This window comes from Anser brachyrhynchus, assembly GCF_964034855.1.
Source record: "Anser brachyrhynchus genome assembly, chromosome: 1".
Taxonomy (NCBI): Eukaryota; Metazoa; Chordata; class Aves; order Anseriformes; family Anatidae; genus Anser; species Anser brachyrhynchus.
Genome location: NC_137694.1, coordinates 145,199,692 through 145,223,378, shown reverse-complemented (window position 1 = coordinate 145,223,378; position 23,687 = coordinate 145,199,692). Strand labels below are relative to the sequence as shown.

Here is a 23,687-nt window from a genome sequence, read left to right as displayed (position 1 = left end):
GTGCTATTAGAAACACTAATCCCTAGTGCAGCGAACCACTGCTCCTACAGTGAGCCTTTTAGGCACCTCTACTTTATATATTGGCAACAGTATAGCACAGTGCATATGGATGTTTGTCCCACAGACCTAGCAAATCAGTCATCCAGACTAGGTGCAGGAGACAGTGTGTCACAGCTCTCTCTGGCCTGAGCAGGTAGGTGAGTTTCCTTCCCAGATGTAAGGAAAGCAGCCTGGTCTAACATTTCTATATTGCAAGTCCTTATATAGATGGAAAATAGGCTGAAGGGACAGAAGTGGACTGCTATGAGCTTAGTGACAACACAGCCCTGGGATGATGCTTTTCCACTTCTGCAACAGTTTATAAGGGTATAGAAGTCTTATTAGCAATAGACTTTGCTACATTAATTCCATATGACAATTGTTTACACTCAGCATCAATCTCTGTGAACCACTGGATCAAATTCCTTTTTATTGCTGCAAAATCTATGAACATTTCTACCAGAAGCATACTAGATGCAAGGTGTGGGGCCATTTTTGCATCCCATGGATTAGTTTACCCAGATGACCACAGATTCTTGTGTCTGATTCCTACTCACAATGAGATTGCATTCCTGAATCTGTGAAAGAAAACCAAAAATTAATATGAAGGTACCTACTATCTAAGTAAAGATACGCAGCTGAGTGCCTTTAACATAAGCTAGAAGACAGCTCCCAAAATACAAATCTGAAAACACAACCTAAAATGCCCCAGAAAAGAAATTGAACCTGAATTACCTATCAGCCTACAGTTTTGTAATTCTAAAAGGGAAATATTTCTGTGGAGTGCGGTGATTCTGTGTGTACACAGAGAGATGGCACCCTGCTTAAAGCTTATCCAGGTAGGCAAGTTACAGGAAGGGTGCTTCTTCAATGGAAATACACAAGTAACCTCTTCCAGACTAAAAGTAAATTATATACTATGGAGTTGGGCCAGCTAGGGTGCTATATTATTATGAGCTCTAATTCTTGACTTTTGATATTCAGTTTGACATATATATATGTATTTTTTATAAATACTTTTGTGCTTTCACTCTGTCTTTTGTGTAATGGCAATATAACAATCTAAAAACCTAATAAATGAAAACATACAAACAAGTAAAAATAATCAGTTGAAGAAAGATGAGAACATTATTCAGTTCACTTTTCAGAGATCTTGGAGCACTTCAGAGGCAAATGAGTCTATAGAGTTCTTAAAAAATAATAGAAGATTTTTAGCGAATATTTTGTATGTATATTTTATGCCTAAGAAATGATAAAACATCTATTTTGCATGCCAATGCACTATTACATATCTATATTTAGCTTTCACTTTTAGTGGGTGTTATCTGCTAATGTGTATTTCAGGGAAGTTTGGAAATCTAATGTTAAAACATGGTATTTTTCACCTTCTGAAAAGAATGGGATTTTGATAACAAAAGAAGCAAAAAAGACAACCTGCTAAATGGTACTTACTGATAAAGAGGATTCTCTCTACCAGGGAGAAAGAGCCATCAAACTTTTAAATCCTACTTGCACTACTTGCAGGCTTGCATTTCTTAAAAAAAAAATCAAACACCCCCCCCCAAAAAAGGCTTTTTTTTTTTTTGTACAAAATTTCATTTCTCTCAGATTCAGAGAACTGAGTTGAATCTCATCATGCTGAGTTTCTTCACAAGAGGAATGTAACGCTTAGTGTAGGAAGTCCCTGAAAACATATTTTATGATCGACATTTTCTGTCACCCTTTGCCATCGTGGCATACATTTTCCTGTCACATAATATACGGTAATTATATGGATTTTCCTCTTTCCAAATCAGAGGAATGTTTCCTTACTTGAACGGAGGGGCCATAGACTACTAGTCAACCTAAAAATCCTGTTAGCATTACATCTCCACACAAATAAAGAATTTGGATCAGTGCCTTGTTAGATCACCTCTATTTCTAGCTCGCTGAGTAAAAAGAGCATTTTTTACAGCCTAGTTTGATAAGTAAAAGGTGTCTTTCTCACCTGCTTGCACTCTGAATTGTCACTATCATGCTTTGTTCCTTTGCATGCAGCTGTTGTCAGCTTCCGAGTCACAGAACCACTTGCAGGAACGGCTCGGGAGAGTTTTGGAAGAAAGGAGAGGGAAAAAAGGAGCTGCATTTTTATTTAACAGAAGAAGGAGAACATAAAGAAAAGAATGGTGTTCTCAAGAATGTAGCCCGCAGCCTTGTCAGGTAGCATTTCTTCAGATGTTTTTTTTTCTCCCCTTTCCCACCCCAAGATCTCTCTTCATCATTTTTTTAAACATCTCTTCTGGGACAGGGACATGAAAGTGAATTGTGGGTCAAAGGCAAGAATTAGGGGTTGCCGAGGCTGCTTTCTGATGGCTTTACTTTATCTTTGTGTCCAAGCTTTTGCCAGTCAGCAGGTACCACGGGTTATCCATTCCAGTCACATCATTTTCTGCTTGATGACAAGCATCACACCTTCATCCATCACATTTACATTTCAAACTGCCATGCTGCTCTATTGATTAATTATTTAGCAGCTCTTGGCCACTTGTGAGTGTTTCTGTGCTCACGTTTCACAGAGAAGGTCCATTCTTTTTATTTGTGTGCAGTTTTGTAAAACAGAAAAAGTATGTAAAGCCTTTAACATACATACCCCCATGTGTGCATGCTAATATGTGCACACGCATATGTGTGTGCATATTTACGTGTGTGCATGTGTGCACACCAGTACAATTAAGTACACACAAGGAGCAGGAGCAGGTAAGCTGATCAATAAGCACATGCTCGCACTGATAATAGATTTCTGAGTTTTCAGAGCCCCAAACAGCCGATCAATGAGACCTTGCAGGTGTGCTGAAGCTGGGAATTGTATCAGCTACATCATGCTCCCTGCAGACCAGTGGGAAGCTCACACATCATCCTCTGGGCTCTGTCACTCAGAACAAAAACAGGTGAAAGGCTTTTGCAGGTGCTTGATAATATTTACATTACTTCCACATCACAGACAGGAAAGGGTAGCCTCTAAGCAGGAATCAGGGGGATCTGGTTCTTCCTAGGTCTCTGCTTGCCCAAGCAAATCACTTCATCCTTCTTTTCCTCAGTTCTTTTCTTTTTTTGTGAAATGGAAATCCAGTGGTATCTGGAAAATAAATCCACTACTCTGATGAGAAAGCTGGCTACCCTAAGAGGTAAATGGTTTTGTAACCATGTGGATAGATGGCTATCTGCTAACTCTCATTATTTATTTCTCTGCATTAATTTCTTCCAATTTAATAATATAAATATATATATATGTATATATTTAAGTGGGTATTTATAAGGTAAGATTCTAGGGTGAAGAAAAGAATCTGTGAGATAATCTGTTCCTGGAGTAGTGTTATCATTATCACTTGGTGATACTGTCTCTTTGTCTCTCACAACTAGTTCTCCACACGTCTCTTTGATATTCATAACTGCTTGCACAAAGATAGATGTTTTTGGAAGGAACGCCTTCAAAAAAGATACAAGATGAAGTAGGCACTCATGTTTTCAATAAGGATCTTGAAAAATATCTTGACCGAAAAAATCTTGAAAAAATGGCCACAAGTTGCACCTGGAGAGATTTAGATTAGCTATCAGGAAAATCTTCTCTCAAAATGTGGTCAGGTACTGGAATGGCCTGCCCAGGGAAGTGGAGGAGTCACCGTCCCTGGCAGTGTTCAAGAAGTGCCTGGACAAGAGGCACACAACGAGACACGATTTAATAGCTTAGTGGGTAGTATCGGTGATAGGATGGTTGAACTAGATGATCTTGTAGGTCTTTTCCAACCTTGTGTTTCTGTAATTTTTTCTATGATTTTCTATCTTCTGATGTTCATGACTTCGTGTATTTACATTGGAGCTGGAAGAGAGGTCCTCTTGCATTTTAATATAAAGACAAGCATTTGGATCTGTTTTTAAATTTTCTACTGTTTTTATTTGTTACAAATTTGTTATGGATATAAACCAACAAATATAAACAGGGTGATTCTTTTCTTCAGCTATTCATTTTCAATAATTTCTGAGTTATGCAAAGCCTATTAAAATCAAAGGGAGTATGTACGTTAACTTAATAGGCTCTGTATGAGACCCTTGAAGAGGAGGGACCACATGGTCCTTATTGCTACATCTCTTGCATTTCTGTCATTGTCCTTCAAATTATAAAAGAAAATGTAATACTACTGACTTTTTTTAATGGATGGGATTTGTGCCAGTGCTGAGCTCATTGTTTGAATCTTGTTAGGTTGGGGTTGGTCAACATTTTTTTTTCCTGTCAAAATTACTCGGTTTATTATAAAGTACATTGGGAACTTGTACAAGACAAATGAATATTCTATTTATATGTTTACAACAAAATATTACAGTGTTCACAGAATCACAGATAATACACTAAGCAAATGGTTTTATTAATGATGTTAATACAATATTTAACACAAAGGGAAAAACTGGCTCAATTCTATGGAGAGAACTGGAGGAAAAAATGTCAGTTGTGTCTCAGCCCTCACCTGTGGTGGAGGATTTGGGTGTTTGGTCAAATAAAATCTCCATCTCTGACCTCAGTTAAAGGAAATATTAAATAAATAAATAAATATATATGTCACTTTTTCCCCTGTTTACTTCTCCTCCTTCCTCTTTTAGTCCCTGTCTGTCTCTATTATTATTTGTTTAGAGAAACAAACTTACGTGAAATGCAAATTCATCTTTCTCTCTTTTTTTTTTTTTTTTTCCTCCCAATGCTTTCCAAGCCTCTCCCACTTCTAGCATTTAATACCAGCACTTAGCACTGACAAAGTCCATTTTATGATGACGGACTTGATATCACTCTGATGATACAACTCATGTCTATATCAGTCCATCACAGTCAGGCCTGAAGAAAGGTAAGATATGTTGCTGGCTCCTGGATCGAGTGCTTTCCCTTGCCTTGAGTAAACAAAGGACTGGAAGACAGAGCAGCTATTCCAGACATTGCTCGTATCTTCTACAAAGTAGCAGTCTTGTACTCCACCTAAGTGAGTGGAAACTTAAGCATAATAAAGAAGGCCAATGAATCCCAGCTAGTGAAGGAATCACTGTACTCTAGTGTGTAAGGAAGGAAATGTAGCATGGACATCCATGGAGAGGAATTGCAGCAATGGATGGTCCTGTCTGTAACAAGTCCTGGCCTCTCAATTTCCAGTATCGTATAAAAATACGGAGACAAAGCTATTTATTTCTGCCTGTTATCCCAAGTTGTTTACACTGAAGTAACTTCTGCATGTGAAATGTCATGGAGACTGTACTGAATTATAATCACAATAATTAAAACTTCAAGTAATCTGAAAATCAGCACTTTCATGGTTAAGCAAAGGTGATGATATCTTTTATCTCTACAATTAGCGAAATGGTTTTTAATGTAAACCTCATAACTCAGAAAGATGCTGCAATTCGCATCAGCATTCTAATGCCCAAATCCGTTTTAAGTTCAAAAGTGAAGGACAGAAGGTGTACCTATAACTTTTACAACACAGTGGTTTCTCTCATACAAGTAACTTCAATAGAAAAATATCAATGCTAATACTGAGGCAATACATGATAAGATCAAGAACGTTATTATCTGGACCTGTCCACAACACTGTTCCACTGTAAAGATCTGAAATTAAAAGACGACCAAATTAAGCTCCTTCTTTAGTATCATCATCATGTGGTGTCTGAGAAGGTATTTTACATGACTTTTCCTTAAAAAAAATCCTTTGAAATACCCTTTCTTTGTAGAATAATGGTGTTTTTCTCTTACATACCTATTCACTCATTGATCCTAAACTGGGACCTAATACAGTGTCATAGACAATAATGGCAGCAAAGCTGTTCACACTTCTCTTTGTTTTTGCTTGCTTCATCTCTCCACATTCACAGTTAACAAGCTTGTTCTGTAGAAAGAACATAAACACAGTAATTAGTTCACCATAGGTGTATTTAATTTGTATTGTCACAAATAAAAAGAAAAAAATAACACTTCATTTTTTTGGGGGCTTAATGAGATCAGGAAAGTATTTTCATAATTGAAAATAAAAATTCTTTTAAATAAGATCTTTTATTAGGAAGTGAGAACATTATAAAGTAGGCACCTTCCAGAGAACTGTTCTTTAAAATAGCAAACATGATAATAAACAAAACAAATTATGAGTAGACTCCTTACCATATAAAGCTTAAAATATATAAACATAATAATTGTGAGTACTTGACAGAGTTACACAAGCTCTAATTCTAAGCCATGCTATTTCTGACTGCATAAATACTAGCCAGCACATCCTCTACTGCCAGTAATAAGAAAAGTCCTTATAAATCAATGACATAAGAGAGAAAAAAGGAAAAAACAGAAATCCCACAGCTAGAGCAACAGGTGGTTCTTCACCTTATCTATGGATACAGCATTCCTTTGCCATTTCAACAAGGAGTGGATGCTGAGAGGGTGGTCAGTCACACCATCAAAATTAGCTGTTTGTCACTTGGTAACTAGAGTTCTTTTAAGATGAACATCCACATCTGATTTTGCAGTCTTTTTCTGCAATAAAATTATTGTTAGTTGTTGCAATATAAACATCAGAGAAGAAGAATGCTATATCTTCTGCCCAAGCCTGGTTGCTTAGTCAACAGTGAGAGCCAGTACTGTGTTTTCCAGAGGAATTCAAAAGGCAAATAAATAAACAAATAACCAAACCATGAAATGGCAAGTAATAGATCAAGCTAGCAGTATAGTGTTATTGTCCATGGAGAACATTCTTTTCTGACTTGCCAGCACACAGAGCACTTGCACTTTATTAGCCGAGCAGGACTCACTTCTGCATTCCCAGTGCACTCAGAAGTCCCAGGAGTACAGGACTGGTCCCATCAATTATGGTAATCGTGTTAACAACTACTTTTCCCAGCCAAGTAGCACTATTTGTTAGGTGGTCACCTGCACCAGCAAATCCCACTGGTTGACTGTATGCAACACAAACCATTTCCTTTTATTGCCTCTATGTTTACTGTCCTATATCTCTTAACTTCACTGACTGTCCTCTTGTTTATAAGGGATGTGACAGGAAAAAAAGGAGGTCATGACTCATGATTTAATTAATCACACCTAATTAATCACACTTTCAGGAGCTTTAAGTAGGTACAGTGTTAAGAAACAGACTTCCTTACTGTGCCTTTCACATGGTAACATTGATCCAGAGAGAAAGAAGAGTGCTCATATCCCTCAGGGGTCTAACTTCTGAGACATCACTTTGCTGGAGAATCACTCCAAGGGTGTATGGAACACACAAATTTGGGAAGCAACCATCCCACAGGACTGCACTTTTCTAGTGTACTCCTGCCCTTTCTAGAGAAATGTTTAGAAAACATGCACAAGTTGATCTAGAGGTGCAGAAAACCATAAGGACTGCTTGCATAGTCTATATTAATAGTAATCTGACTAAAATATACGAGCAATAATATGTCTTGGCTTGTAGGATGACTTCCTCTGAGGTAAATATTATCTATTTACAGGTGGGGTTCTTTTTCATTTTGTCCAGAGTTTAACTGTGTCTTAAAGTGTGATGTCTATATGTCCCCAACAGAGAGGGAGCATCCTGATTCAGATAGTGTGGTTAAAGGGTGGGATGGCAATGATAAGGTTGATTTTCCTGGGACTGGAGAGAGACTTGACCTGGATCATCCTCACAGTGTCCTCATATGTGAGGTTGTTAGATGAAGATTACTTTACAGCACAACTGCTATGACTGTGCTAATGCTGCAAAACACAAGAACTGGATTTTTAATTTCTTTTGATCAAATACTGTCAGCTTCACACTGACGAGAGAATTCCAGAGTGTTAGTCTCTCTTTCAATAGCCCCTTTTGGAGATTAGGAGTTAGAAAGACTGGCACAACAGTTAACAGGGGTTTAAGGCACTTGGACCCAAGTTCCTCTTAGCTCTGGTTTACCTATTTCAAGAAAATTAGAGCTCTTCAAGGAGGAAAGTACTTAAAACCCTGCTGGCTGAGGCAAATCACCTGTGGCATACAGGGTTGATTGGTTTGAAGTGAAAGCTCCTACACACCCATGGACAACACCTCAACCATCACACTACTGCCTTTTTTTGGGAAAACCTCTAGATGTAATTGCTTCATCTTGATGCAGAAGGGGAACATGTTGGAGTCTAGTGTTCTAGTGGGGTGGGAGAACGTTTTTGCTCCTCAACTGGAGCTGGGACTGAGCTTGAGCTGAATTTTACTTTCAAAGCAGTGATCAGTAAGATAGTGACTTGATGTCTGGTGGTTATCTTGATTTGGTAGTACAGTGGAAAATAATTTGTACTTCAAGTAAATTAATAACACAGATACAGCTAAGCAAAAAAATCCTACAGAAGTAACTGCATACAACTTTAAGTCTAAGGATTATCTGCCATTAAAGAAGGTTACCCTTGCTAGATTGAGAACTGATTGCAAGACCTTTTTGTCTCTTCTTTACTTCAATCAATAATTTTTAGGGTTCAAAATAATCAGACTGCAATAATTCCTCCACAGGCACAGTCATACAGTGATGAATTACATAGCCCAGTCTGCACGTGTGAAAGAATAAAGACAAATTTTGAGCAAAGCTTACTAAATTAAAGCAAAATATGTCTCTGCAACTGACAGATATGTGTCTTTGGTGCTTTGCAAAGCTTAATACTTAATGGGAATAAACTTTGGTAGCAAAACAGACTTGAAAAAACCAAAAAAACAAACTATCCCCAAACTCAGTGGAGTGTGTTGTATGTTTCTTTAAATAGTATGAAAATTGAATTTGACTAGACTTGCTCAAATCAGACCTGTTATCAACAACACATTGTCTCAGGAGACCAACATTTGTCCAGTTAGGGCTTCCTTCATTAATCGTCCAGCATCAAGCAAGCCAAATCCAAATCTGTGGAGAAAAAGCAATTAGATATTTTAAGCAGTGATAAGAACACCACAAATAATCAATTTCTATGGCATTAGCAGCTACCTGGCCCAGCAAAAGTCTATAAAAGCTAGAATTTATTGCAGAACACCAGACAGCTTACAGAGCATTGATTCGTAGTAGTATGCATAGATTGCTGGATTTAAAGAGAAATCCCTAATGGTTCTTTTTTTTTTTCCTTTTTTTTTTTTTTTCCCTTTAAAGGGAAAACAAGGATAAGGTGTTCATAAGGCCAAACTATAGCAAAACAAATATCTAACAACTGCTGGACAGCAATCATATGCAATCTAATGCATAAAGCTCATAAAAGAGGAATAGCTAAATATTATACATTTAGACAAATATTAATGTTACTTATTTTTAAGATATCTATTGCACCTTAAAAAACAACAGACTAGAAATAAGTTTTGCATTTGTTCAGGACGGAGATCTTTAGGCTTTGAGGCCTTCTATTCTACCACAACAATCTCATACTAGAGTATCTTAACTGTATTGTCCTTTGCGATTTTTAACTACTTAAAACAGGCAATGCAAAATGTAACAAACCAAACCTTATTGTCTGTAGCTGACAACACACAATTTGGAAAAACAATATTTCACAGTATTCCCAAAAGGCAGTTCCTGTGTGTAGACATTGTAACTTATCTTTCCATCTGAACTGAAATACATCCAAACTCAGATTTCTAGCCCGACATTGAAAGAGATTTCTTGTTTGACCTCCCATGCACATACACTAGAATGTTTCCCCAGAAGCTGGATTAAATCTTGTCTTTCAGAAAGGTGTCTAATCTCATTTTAAAGACTCCAAGCTATGGTAAGTCCACCTCCTCCCTGGGTAAGCTCTTCCAATGTTTAATTACCCTTACTGCTAGGAAATGGTGTCTTATTTCAAGGTTGAATTTGTCTAACTTAGCATTCAAATACTAAAAAAGCAGTGTTTGAGAGAGAGCAAATATAAGTGACATGATACATTTTATACTAATCCTAAATCAAAAGATTATGGAAATACAGAAAACATGACAACTAAAGCTCTAGTCTGGCAAACATTTATGCAAGGGAGTAGCTTTCTGCATAGGAGATACTTTCTTTCAGTTCAGCAAGCCTACACATGTGTAAAGTTACACCAGGGCTTCAAATAGAATTTTAAAAAAGGCATTTGGAATGACTTTTACTGAGAAAAATATTACGGATTAATTAATAAAGACAACCTTCATCCACTTCTGTCCCCACTCTGAGAAGCCTTTGAGGTGGGATACCTTAAATTACTACTAGGAGAAGAAAAAGTGAGAAAACCTCCTATTGCAGAAATCTGATTGCTGCCATAGGGGGACGATTGCTGAAATCCCAACACTACCCGAGGGGGAAGAAAAAAAAAAAAAAGGAAACGAAGGAAAAAAGGAGAGTTGTCAAGATAATTAAAACTTTGCAACAATTCAGTAGTGGTGCTGATAAAAACAGCACTGCTGGCTGAATGCAAATAAGATGGTAAAGGCCCTGTTTGGATTATGGTAATTACTCAGTCTGAAGTTAGCTCCAGCCACACGCACATATGAGCACACACATACACACGCAGCAGTGGAGTGGAACCTGACAACTTGGCTTGGCATGTGATCACAAAATTCCCTGGCACACTCTCAGGATGCCATGTGGAGCTATTTGTACAGTGAGGTGCAGGACTCAGCGGCGCAGGAAATACCAGCGGAAGCACCGCTGACCTGCCTGGCCTTCAGCAAGAGGCTGCTCCCATACTTATCACTGGCCTGGATTCAAAAGTGATCTCTGGAGAAGGCAAATCAATTGAACACATGTTTGGTCTAAAAATGTCATTTTGGAATATACGGAGATATTTCCTTACATTAGACCACTTTGTTTGCCCCAAAGATTTGTCAAGTGCAATTGAATGCATACACATCACAATGCGCACTGGTGCCAGAACAAAATAATTTCAATGTGTCCTTTAGTACTCCGATAAAATGCAGGCAGTCAGTGTTGAAACGAGATGCCCTGTGAAAGTCTTGTGCACGCTGGCATTCTGTGTTTCTTCCAGGAACTTGTTTCTTTAAAATTTGGGATCAGTCCAAATGAGCAGATTTTGTGTAAGAATGAAGAAAGGGACCAGCTCAACCTCTCCCCGTGCCTTCTAGACGGAGGAGTTGCGGCAGGCTAATTTATGTGATGAAAAATCATTAAAGAAATTACAATTTCAAACTCTGATTCCTAAATAATAAAGCCTTTATGAGGACAATATCATTACAAATAACCCTATTAATCTGTTGATTCAGCTTTAGAGCCAATTCTGATATATGACAAAGATGTGTTTCTTCAACAATTTTCACAAGTTAATATTAAATAATATTGGCACACACATCACTTTTATAGCTAAGTTCTTTGATTTGCTCACCCTGTACAATCTCTACAGCTGTGTGTTTTATGACCTACCCATCACGGGAGAAGCTCCCATTAGCACCGGCACATGGTGGAAGAGATGTGAACTTTGCAATAAGCCCTCCCATCCTCATTCTGGTTTTGGTTAGTGCTCAAAAGGCTGTTTTGAGCAGATCAGAATACGCACAGCCTGATCAGCACAGCTGAAAGTGCACCCGTACTGTGAAGGGCAAGCTTCCCTGCCTGGCATGTTCAAAGTCTGCAAAGACTATATCAAATCCAGATTTATATACGGCTGCGGATGCTGAGATGCAGTCCTCTGACCAGCGGGTTCCTTAGGGAAGGCACCCACGGCCCTCCAGTCCCTCCCCCTACCACCACCCTCGTCCGCCACCCTTTTCCTCTTTCTCTCTCCCTTCATCGACCCAGCATGGTTGCTATAACACACACACGCACTCACAAGTGCATCAGCCTTGAAGCACTGTGAGGTACTTGGGTTGCTGTACTTCAGCTGAGACACAAATTAGGTGTGTTTTGACTAGCTGTATGATCCTTTTTTTTTTTGTTTTTTGTTTTTTTTTCCCCCAAGGAACGCTACCTTAAAAAATTACCCTGACAGGTCAAAAATCAAAATTACGTGATGTGTCTTCTGAACTTATCCTGGTGATGTTTACACAATATTTTCTCTGAGATTTTATCCTGATGAAAACAAAAAAAGTATAAAAGGAAAAAAAAAAAAAAGACTATTAAAATTCCCCAAGATCTCAACTCTTACAATTCACCTGACACTATTCATCCAAGACTAGTGATTGTATAACAGAGCAGAAACAACTGGATGCAAATAAGTAATTTCAGCCTAGAGATTCAGTTTGATGGGGTTATCATGGAAAGGGCAGTCAATACAAATTTCACACATGACCTTAGCATCATCCTTTTCACTTTCCTGTACTTTACACATATTTAATCGCTTGAGGTTATAGTTGAAAAGATGCAAAAGTTGGGATATGATCCTAAAGGAATCAAGAATATTAAACAGTTCAGAAATGGAACAGTGTTACTTTGCTGCAAAATATGAACATTTATGGAGTATATAATAATACATTATAAAGGGAATTGAAAAAATCCATAAAAGATTACTAGATGTAAAAGAAAGTCTGATGAAAATGCACATTTATTAGTTCATATTAGACAAAAAAAAAGCACTTTATAGCTGTATAGCATTACTATTGTGATAAATACAGTATTTGTACCAAAATGCTCAGTTCTTCTCACTACTGAGAGATATGGGATTATGTGACTTAAAATTGAGGAATAGCGATAAGACTTAAAAGAAGAATTGAGGACCCACAAGATCTTGAATTTTTGTATTATATATACATTTTAAGAATGAATAATAAGTTTCTGGACCCTTTAGTGTTTTGTACTGCATGGATTTTTTTTTTATTAGTGTGGACAAGTAAATTTTATTTGATAGCTTGTTGTATTTAAAGACAGTGTAAAACTCTCATTGCAAACAGTTGTTTACAGTGCGCTTTTCAGCACAAAGCTGTTTTAAAGCTCAATTGTGCATTTTGCAGATAAAGTGGGAAAACTAACTGAAGGCTGTATTGTAAGCAGTGGTTGCCGTGGAAACCCCAGTTTCAAGAGCTGGTTCTCCATTACCACTTAATTTAGGCTTCCTAATTGCATTCCACTAAATCGGTAGCGACAATATCTGCAGAGCAAAACTGCATGCCCAGTCTAGCGCAAACCTCTTTGAAACAGGCTTTTTGAAAGCCAGGAGCTATAAAAACTCAGCATGACGTGGAGCATATGAGAAACCTGTAGTTCAAATGTACTGCTGCTTGCTTTCTCATCCTTAGTAACTTCAGTGCGCTCCACACCAATCTATTAGTTCAGTCTACCTTAAAGATCATAAAGCTCTGCCATGTGGAAACTCATCTGTCCACCAACACATCGGTGCAAAATAGATTTAATTGTACTCCCGACCCAGTATCATGTCCATCTTATTTTACTACACACCAGCAGGTAGCCGGTGCAGAGCCTTACTTTCCTTGAACTGCCCTTGCTCCATAATACGAGGAGAACAATACTTTCTCAGTTTAAATCATTTGCCACTGTTCAGCTGTGCAGTGAGCTAGACCGCCCATATGTGACCTAAAGAGAGCCTTGTCAGAACCACTAGACATAAAAGCATTCCAATTATCGACCACACTGCTTTAATAGAGGAGGCAACTAATATGATAGTGTAAGTGATTCTGCCACTGAGAAGCTCTTCGTCACTGTCAGATTAACACTTGAGTTAAACTCTTGTAAATCAGTCACATTATGCCGTCGGTTGAGAAATAAACACAGACCTATTATGCTTAGAATTCCAGAGGGCTCTCCCCGCAATAGGAGTTATGCAGGATGCCCTATTAATCTGAATTTTGTCATGTTTATTATTTTGCAATTACTAATGTGGGTAATGTTGGAAAGATTTAAGTTGGCTATGATTAGATTCTGAAATGGATGTACATGCCTAGAAAAACCTTCTGCGGGGGAAAAGGAGCGAGAGGGAGAGAAGAGGAGAGGAAACAGCTTACATGTAACTTCTGACTGAAAAAAGCCAGCAGACCACCAATTTAATTAAATCCCATAACTCTTTTTTTTTTTTTTTTTTAAAGCAAAGAGCGTTTAAAAGCAAAATACTTCAGTGTCTTCAAGCACAAGACCTCCCACAAGCTCGCAGCGAAGTGCACCTCCTAACCACTAATGTGGTTGCATTTCAGCCTTCTAATATGTATCAAATGAATGCTGAAGTTGAAAATAATAAGTAAACAACTACTCTTTCAACATTTCCTTCCCTCCACAGTATTATTAAATGGTGGCAAAATACCTTTATGTCATGTATTATCAGCTCATCATCAGCTTTTTTTTTTTTTTTCCTTTTTTTCCCCCCCCAATTTCAGCAGATTTTCTCACATTTTTGAATTGTTTTCTGCACTCCCCAAGCTGGCTTGAAACCAAAATGAACACACCTTTATTTTTGATATTTGGGTTTTGGACGTGAGAGAATGGACAGATGAAGATTGTTAACACAGGCTGTGGCTTCATTTTTAGTGTCTCAGCTCTGTGTGTTTAACAGAGCCCTTTCAGATAGTTACTGATGCTGTGAGAGAAGGAGACAGGGCCAATGACTAGAAGACCGTCTGTTGAGTTTCCTTGGTCCCACGTTGCTTTAGCTGGACAGATAACTCCACAAGTTTACCAGATGGCTCCTTTTTCAGTTTATATTTAGATTTAGATTCAGAATTTAGGAGCCTTATGTAGAACCAAGGTAGAGTCTCCAGGCAAAAATAAATACAGATCTTTCTAATAACTTTGGTCTGAGATGATATGCCAGTGTGTCCCAGTGCAGAAGCAGCAGCTACAAGGAGATTTGGGGCTAAACAACCTTCTCACATCTTTCATCATCATCTTTCTCCAGAAAAGTAGGGAAACAAGACTTTGTATCACTTTTCTTCTGTCTATGTTTCTGAAAAGCTCTTCTGGGAAGACAGGGAGAGGAGATAAAGTATTGGGATAGATGGGGACAATTATGCTAAAATTCTGCAGAAGAAGAGGTGTAAAGTTAATGGGGTTGGAAACCACATTAATTTTCATATCTCACTCTGCTTTTCCAAAGACCTTTAAAAAGGGGCAGTGGCAGAAGCCAAGGAAAGGCCAGTAAAATCATATTGTAACCTGAGGAAAGCCAGAAAGGACATTTTTTTCTGCTTTGTCTATTTTCTAGGGCAGTCTGTCTTTTAGTCACTACATGAGGCCCTGTTAAGCCTTTGTGGGAATTTGAGGGAGGAAGCCCTTCACCCCGTGCCTCAGATGAAATGATTTGGGACAGAACTTGATCAAAAGTTACCCTGGGCATTTGCATCAGGTGGCTTCTTTCATAGAGTAGATTTATAAGAAGAGACTGTAGGCATGCATTCTCCTTTCACCAGTTTCTACAGTTGGGGGTAAAATGTTCATTTATTTATTTTAAAATAAATAAATAAATAATTGCCCATAAGAGACACATAACATTGGAGAAAAATTATGTTTTCCAGTTTATGTAATTCATGTCCTAGAAAACAACAAAGAAAATTTAAAAAGCTCTCAAGAGACAATGGCCTCTATTCTGTCCTCACATGCATGGCTTAGTTATAAGTGGGCTTAGAGCCAGCTGCTGGGCTCAGCCACACACGTGCAATTTCCTCTGACTTAAACAGAGCATATATTTTTATGGGCAGAATCTGGCCTTTTTGTGTATGGGAATTAATTATTATGATTTATTTATTATTTGTGTGGTATTATACGGACCAGGGCTCCATTGTTTTGCATCTTGGGAAACAATGCTCTGTATTCTGTCCACTGCAGAGATTATGGTTCAGGAGAGCCAGCAGCATGTCTTTGGTGTGAGCAGTCTAACTATTGGTCCTGCACACAGTTATCTTTTCCAATGTTAAAGAAGCATACATAAATTTTAGCAACCTAGAAAATAGTTGACTTTCTTAATGTGAATTATCCATCATCTGCAGTTCTCCCTGGGCTCTGACTCAGACTTAGGAGAAGGCTTAGATAGCTGACAAATCCCCTGTGTCCTTTTCCCATTCCTCCTTGCCCCCATCCTGACAGTACTTGCCACCCGAGATTCACCAAACAGTACAGTCTTCATCCTTAAAACTGATTTACTCTGGGCAGATATTTGATCTTGTTTCAAGCACCCGCTTTTAACAGGATATACACACAGCTGGATCCAGCTTCTACCCATATGCAGTTTTCTTTGACTTGAATATATATTTTTGTGGGCACAGCCTGTCCTTTTGGGGTATGGCTCTAGACAGGCACGGGAGCCCAGCTGGCTCACTTTGCTCAGGGCTTGTACGTATCTTTGTAGAGGGAGGAAAGGGGGAGGAACTTGAAGGATCGGAAGCCAGTGGCCTTTCTGTTCTGTTGAGGGAACATATGCAACATCTGACACAGCACTGAAAACAGTAGGAGGGTGTTGTTATGTAGGAACTGCACAAATAATCTCTTCCTTTGAATGAATCTCTGTATCAACCATTAAGTTGGACAGGGCTTTAGCAACCTGCTCTAGTGAAAGTTGTCCTTGCCCATGCCAGGGGGGCTGTAATAGATGGTCTTTAAAGGTCTCTTCCAACACCAATCAGTCTATGATTCTAGATTCTATGCAGTGCTTTGTTATTAGGGATTGGAATAGTGCAAGCAGCCCTATGGCACGTATGAAACCACAGGGACTTAGGGACTTACCCACGCTCCTGGATGGGGATGGAAGACTGGGGGCAAGGCAGAGGGCTTTTAGTCATCAGAAAAGATCCAAAACAGCATGTTCAGTCTCCTCTGTATGTTGCATGGCTGTCTGCACACCAGCAAAGTGTGGCTAGGGTTCTGCAGGTCTGGGAGGAAAGGGTTTCAGGGCAGGGAGCAGAGCCAGATTGGCTGCTCTCTGTTCCTTGCCACCTCTGGCACCTTTCCCAGTGGAAGTCAGAGAAGGAATAAACACACCGAGAAGTGGTGCAGCTCCAACTCCCCAAGAGGAAATCAACATTTTTTCAAGCTATATGATTCTTGTTTGTAGCTACGTGACACATTATTTAATGACTGTGAAATACTGCATTGTTCTGATTTTGAAGATGCATACATCTTTGGAGGACCACTCTCATTTTTCTAAATGCTTTTTAAATGCAACATTTACAAACACCTTCATTTTCTTGTTGTTGCTGACTCGTTCATTGACATTTTAAGCTAAACAGCATATGGCTTATAGCTTTGTACAAGCAATTGTACACAATTCATACATTTTCTGGAATTAAAAATCCTTGAAAACATGATGACAATTTTCAGAACTATAGATTTATTCTTAAACCTAGGGTTTAAGAACCCGTGAGGTCTATTCTTCATTTTTACAGATTTTTCCAAGTGATCTAAAACAAGTTGCTCAGGGCATCCCAATTTCCTAGCTGCAAAATAACAGTAACAACACAGGTGGATATTTAGATGTTTAATTCCCAGATGTGTTCAATGTACTTTGTGGTCTTTGGATCTAGGGTATTACTGGAATGTAAGGTATTAATTATTGTTATCAACATCTAAAACATCTCTTGCTGAAGATTTAAATCAGCTTCCCCTGGAAAAGTAGGAAATAGGATTTAAAAGGACCTCCTGAATCAAGTTCAAGGCCCAGCTTTTGCTGTCATCCACACATCACATAATTGGTTTCATGAAGTGCTCAAGTTTCACATTGGGACCAGCTAAGTTTCTTGCTCCCCCTGCTTCTGTTGGAGGGCTGCTCCAGGATTTTGTTCCAGTACTTCCTCCTAATTTCCTGTTTAAGTTTATTCATGGCCATCTTATAACCATTTACTCTTATGTCAACATTACCCTTTAAATAGCTCTTCTGCCTCCTTGTATATTTATAGACAACAATTATGTTCTCTCTCAGCCTTGGTTTTGTTCATGTGAATAAGTGAAATACTTCTACTCTTCCTTATCAGATATTGTTTCCTCCTCATCCCAATACACCTTCTTTGAGCTTGTCCCACTTTGATTTTATTTTCTCACACATTGGTGACTGAAGTTGTACATTGTTTGCCTGTACTTTGCCTAGAAAAATAACATTCAATGAAACAAAAAAAAAAAATAAACAAAAAAAAAGAACCTAGCACAATAATATTGCTAGATAACTCTTCCTCATCACACTTTTGTTTTATCTAAGGCTCATAGCCATATTTCATTAACAGAAAGTGTTAAATATGGAAAAATCTATATTTTTCATAGGGGTTGGTGTTGGAGCCCATCCTCTTTAATATCTTTATTGATGATTTGGATGTGGGAATTGAGTGCACCTTCAGTAAGTTTGCTGATGACTCCAAGCTGAGGGGAAGTGTTGATCTGCCAGAGGGTAGGAAGGCCCTGCAGATGAACATGGACAGGTTGGATTGATGGGCAGAGGCCAATGGGATGAGGTTCAACATGGCTAAGTGCAGGGTCCTGCACTTCGGCCACAACAACCCATGCTACGGGCTTGGGGGAAAGTGGACGGAAAGCTGTGCAGAGAAAAAGGATCTGGGGGAGCTGACTGATGCTCACCTGAACATGAGCTGGCAATGTGCCTAGGAGGCGAAGAAGGCCAACAGCATCCTGGCTTGTATCAGGAATAATGTAGCCAGCAGGATCAGGGAGGTGATCATCCCGCTGTACTCTGCTCTGGTGAGGCGGCACCTCGAGTACTGTGTGCAGCTTTGGGCCCCTCGCTACAAGAAAAAACATCGAGGCCCTGGAGCATGTCCAGAGAAGGGCTACGAAGCTGGTGAAGGGCCTGGAAGACAAGTCCTGTGAGGAGTGGCTGAGGGAACTGGGGTTGTTTGGAGAAGAGAAGGCTCAGGGGAGACACTATTGCTCTCTCCAGCTCCCTGAAAGGAAGGTGTGGGGAGCTGGGGGTTGTCTTCTTCTTGCAGTTAACTAGTGATAGGACTAGAGGGAATGGCCTCAAGTTGCACCAGGGGAGGTTCAGGTTGGAAATGAGGAGACATTTCTTCTCGGAAAGAATCTCAGGCATTGGAACGGGTTTCCCAGGGAAGTGGTGGCATCACCGTCCCTGGGGGTGTTTAAGGAAAGGTTGGACGTGGTGCTTAGGAACATGGTTTAGTGGGTGACATTGGTTATACCAGATGGTTGGACCAGATGATCTTGGAGGTCTTTTCCAACTTTAATAATTCTATGATTCTATGACTCTATGACATTGTTTAAATACATAAATTGTACCTCTTCTTTTAGTCAACCATCTAAACTAGGTGTTTAAAACACCACTTCATTTTTTTTTTCTTGGACCTGAAGCTGAACTTCTGGCCCGTCGCCTGGCCCTTCCCTTCCCTTCCCTTCCCTTCCCTTCCCTTCCCTTCCCTTCCCTTCCCTTCCCTTCCCTTCCCTTCCCTTCCCTTCCCTTCCCTTCCCTTCCCTTCCCTTCCCTTCCCTTCCCTTCCCTTCCCTTCCCTTCCCTTCCCTTCCCTTCCCTTCCCTTCCCTTCCCTTCCCTTCCCTTCCCTTCCCTTCCCTTCCCTTCCCTTCCCTTCCCTTCCCTTCCCTTCCCTTCCCTTCCCTTCCCTTCCCTTCCCTTCCCTTCCCTTCCCTTCCCTTCCCTTCCCTTCCCTTCCCTTCCCTTCCCTTCCCTTCCCTTCCCTTCCCTTCCCTTCCCTTCCCTTCCCTTCCCTTCCCTTCCCTTCCCTTCCCTTCCCTTCCCTTCCCTTCCCTTCCCTTCCCTTCCCTTCCCTTCCCTTCCCTTCCCTTCCCTTCCCTTCCCTTCCCTTCCCTTCCCTTCCCTTCCCTTCCCTTCCCTTCCCTTCCCTTCCCTTCCCTTCCAATATTGTTAGTTCTTCTTAGCTTTGTGTAATCAGCAAATTTAATTAATGCATAGTTTCTTTCCTGTACCATGGTTATTAATAAAAATATGACTATACAAAAAGACCAGTCCTGTGTAGGACTCCACTACTAATCTTGGTCCATCTTGGTAGGTCCTTTTTCAGCACAACCCCGTGGTCACCTCTTTTTCAGTCAGTTCCTTACAGTTCTTCTAACTGATCTCTGTTTTCTCAGGTTTAAATAATACCCCTCCTCCCTGCAACTCACTATAACATGATTTATGGATACCCAGAGAGTTGAGATCTATTGTATTTCCTTTCTTAAGAAACAAACCACACCATTATTTATGAAAGAAAGTTATCTGGGCAGTATGACATGATCTATTTTTGGTACAAAACTGATGTATTTCACCACACCTCTCATTTCTTTCAAAATTCATTTTAAAATGTAGCTCGCAATGAGACAGTATTATGAATCTGAATACATGCTGCAACAATCGTACTTGGTACTATAATGGGTTAATCATTGCAGTGCAGGAGGCTGATAGGGAGCCACAAGAAGGTGCATGCCTTAATGAGGAGCTGGTAAGAAGCCCTGGGGCATGGAATAGGGGCTAATATAAAGGGAAAAAGAAAAAAAATACAAAAAAACCCACCACCAAAAAAAACTAACAAAAAACACAGAGTAGTATAGAAAGCTGAATAACACAAATAAAGATACGTTTACTCTTTACCCATTTATGCTGCAATTACTGTCTTGCATGAACAACAGGCCTTGCACAATAACCATCTAGAAAAAACTCTGAAACACTCAAGTAACTCCATGATATTACCGTGTGCATGGGATATTTCTGTCCTAGACTTAATTTTCCATGTTTTAAGGTTTCACTGGCTGTCCCTACTATGTTTCTAAGAACAATGGTGAGCTCTCAATTAAACTGAAAATACAGACTAAAAATTACACAGTGGAGCATTACTTAGATTGGTGGACATAGTGTTCTTTTAGTCAATACTTTTGATTTCTGGGGATGCATTTTGTTTCCAGGCTCCATTATTTTAAAATAGTAATTTCTGAAATATATCAAGTTCATTTGAACTGAAGAGAGTCCAGAACTATTTGAAAGAACTATCTCTAACACGTGGTTCAGAATAGATCCCCTGCAAATGTGCATTATGCAATGACACTGATCAACTTCACAAGATGTTCAGGTTTTCAGGTAAGACTACATTCGGTTACAATCTCAGAAGGGTCAGTAACATCTCAAATGTATTATTTGTCTTAGTATTTTGGATAAATCAGGTTGTTCTTCCTTTCTTTCTTTTGTGTGTGTGTTTGCGAGGTTGGGAGAGCAAAGATAGAGCTGTAGAATCCTTGAAAGACATGAGAAGAAAAAGACAAAGCAAAACCAAACCAAAGCTGTTAAACCTCAACAAATGTTTGGCTTTGTGTCCTGTACAAAATAGTTCATCAATTTCTTGCTATCCCTACTACTTTATGCATCAACTATTTACCATTCAATTATATTTTATCCAACAGTCTTTTTTAATAAGTTAATATTTTGCTTTTAAAACTGACACAAAAGAGTGTGTTTTTAATACATATGTTATTGGACATTCCTTTCTAGGATTGATTAATTGTAATAATAAATCAATATTACTGTACATAGAACTAGGAACAAAATCAGACTTACCGGTATTTTGATATCCACCTAAGTAAACCATAGAGGTAGCTTCCATGTCAAAGAATATGATCCTCAAAAACCTATTTCTGTAAAACAAAGGTAATTACATAGTCTTTAAGTAAAAAAAGCAAAACAAAAGTGGAGTCTCACTGAGATATGAAACTAGAACAATGAAAAGAGAGTTTACCTAAACACCAGCTCTATGCTTTTCCTTTCCGTATATTTATTCTCTTTTTATTCTGCTATTTTTTCCCCACTACCAGTTTTTTCCTCTTGACCCTCCAGCCTTCTGTTTCCTCCTTGCTCTCTTTCAGAAAGAGAAGAACCTCAGAAACTTTGGTGACAGCGAGTAGCATCAATGATACAACTGGAAAAATGCCTGTTATTATTTTCTGTTGTTTTGCTCTGTCTTGTGCTCTTTCTCTTCTTTCCCTTAGAAAATGCTGTACAGGATCATACACAGGTCTCACAGGTCTAATATTCAATCTCTCTGAAAGTACCAGCATATCAGGTCTCCTCCTGTTCTTTAACAGAGACTGACCTAAAGCTTGAAGTGTGGGATTAATATCCCTCTTACAAAATAGATAACTACAAGTATTTTGTACTGTCTGTATAACTATCTTACAGAGCCCTTGGCCTCAGTGTCACACAAGGGCAATTATTGCCACAGGCTAATTACATGCTGTGGCTGGGGAGGGGAAGTATTTTCTTTTCATGAGTTTCCAAAGCCCAGCTTTTACTTTCAGGCAGTATTTCCTTACCCTCATATAATGATAGGACAGGGAAGATGCAAGTTCCTGATACACCCCTGCTAATTGTTTTGGAAAAAAAAAATGCAAGCTTCTATTTTGTCTCCTTCTTTTATTTTCAAAGTCTCCCATTCACTATCTGTTACTAACGTTTTTATTGCTGAATAGCCTTAGCTTTGCAGAGTCTCTGCACTAGGTATTGTATAAACATTTAAGAAAGTAATATCTTGCTCTGAGCAGCTATAGCCAACATACTCATTAGGGAGCTGTTGACTATAAATGTGGCATGCACACATGTGGCTGTGTGCCCTACAGTGGTATGTCCTCCCAGAAAAGCAACATCAGTTTTACACTGCTGCTGCTGACATACATCCCGCTGCATGGACTCCTTGACGTGCAGCATGTTGTAGTGTGCTGCATCCTGTGACTCGAGACTGTGGGTGGCAGGGAGTGACAAGGAGTCAGCAGAGCTTCAAGGTTGGCCACCACAGTGGGTTGGGAATCTTTCATAGCCCAAAGGCAGGATGCCACATGAACCCCAGGGGCAGCAAGCCTGGGGCAAGACACCCCCTCTCTGGGGGAAGCAAGTCTTCAAGAAAAGGAGAGAGAGAGCTGCCATGAGCAAAGTCCTGGGGGAGGAAGAGGCAGGAGAATATTGCTGTGCAGTTCACCAACTATAAGGGAAGTGTGGGAGGGGAGGATCTGGTAGTAAATAGAAACAGATGGGCAAGTTCACAGGAGAAGAGGTGGAAGAAGAAAAAATGGCTTTCTTTGGGAGGATGGTGGGAATTAAGGCTGGGAAGCTCAGAGAAGGTGAAGTATCCTCCTGCTTAAGTTTTGTCCCTAATACTAAAATTCAGGAAAGATGGGTCTTCCATCAGCCCCTTGAAGAACTTTCATACTAATGAAGTAAGAATAAAAACATGCTTGATTTTCCAATAAGCTGATAATAGGTACATTAACATATGTACGAATAGCTTATATATATGCATATGATCTCAATGCTTTTTTTATGGTATTTTTTCACCATTTCATCCCATACTCAGCCACATTATGCCACATCCTCAAGAAACAAAACACCACTTGTTTCCCAACAACAAGGAATGGTCTAGATGCAGTAGCCTAAGTAATGATGAGCTACAGGTGAATGAATTTTAGGAAGCTCCAAGTGAACAGCCTACATAAAGTAGTAACAACAGTAACTCTGAATATTATTGAATGGAGAATCAATTAACAGAATCATTTTCTATTAAAAAAAAAACACAAAACAACAAAACAAAACCACTACATCAAAAATCTTATCAAAATTATTCTTAAAATTTAATTCAGCTAGGGCAGATCTCCATATAAACTTCTATGAAAGTGATTAAATTGGTGCTCATCTGTATTCTTGCTATGTTATTGAATATCTGTGTATGGACAGTTATTGTGGCATATAACTCTCTTCTATTGATTTTTCTTAAATTATCATTATTTTTATTTATTTATTTATTTTAG

At 39.1% G+C, this 23,687-nt stretch overlaps 1 long non-coding RNA gene across 1 annotated transcript; it reads right to left on the bottom strand.

The window, feature by feature from the left end:
- Positions 1-1,889: 1,889 nt before the first annotated feature.
- On the bottom strand, positions 1,890-22,320 carry LOC308198954. Its single transcript, XR_013954296.1, has 4 exons — positions 21,451-22,320; positions 8,849-8,943; positions 6,425-6,574; positions 1,890-5,939 (listed from the first exon to the last, which is right to left on the bottom strand). It is a non-coding gene; the product is annotated as an uncharacterized lncRNA (long non-coding RNA).
- Between the last annotated feature and the right edge of the window lie 1,367 nt (positions 22,321-23,687).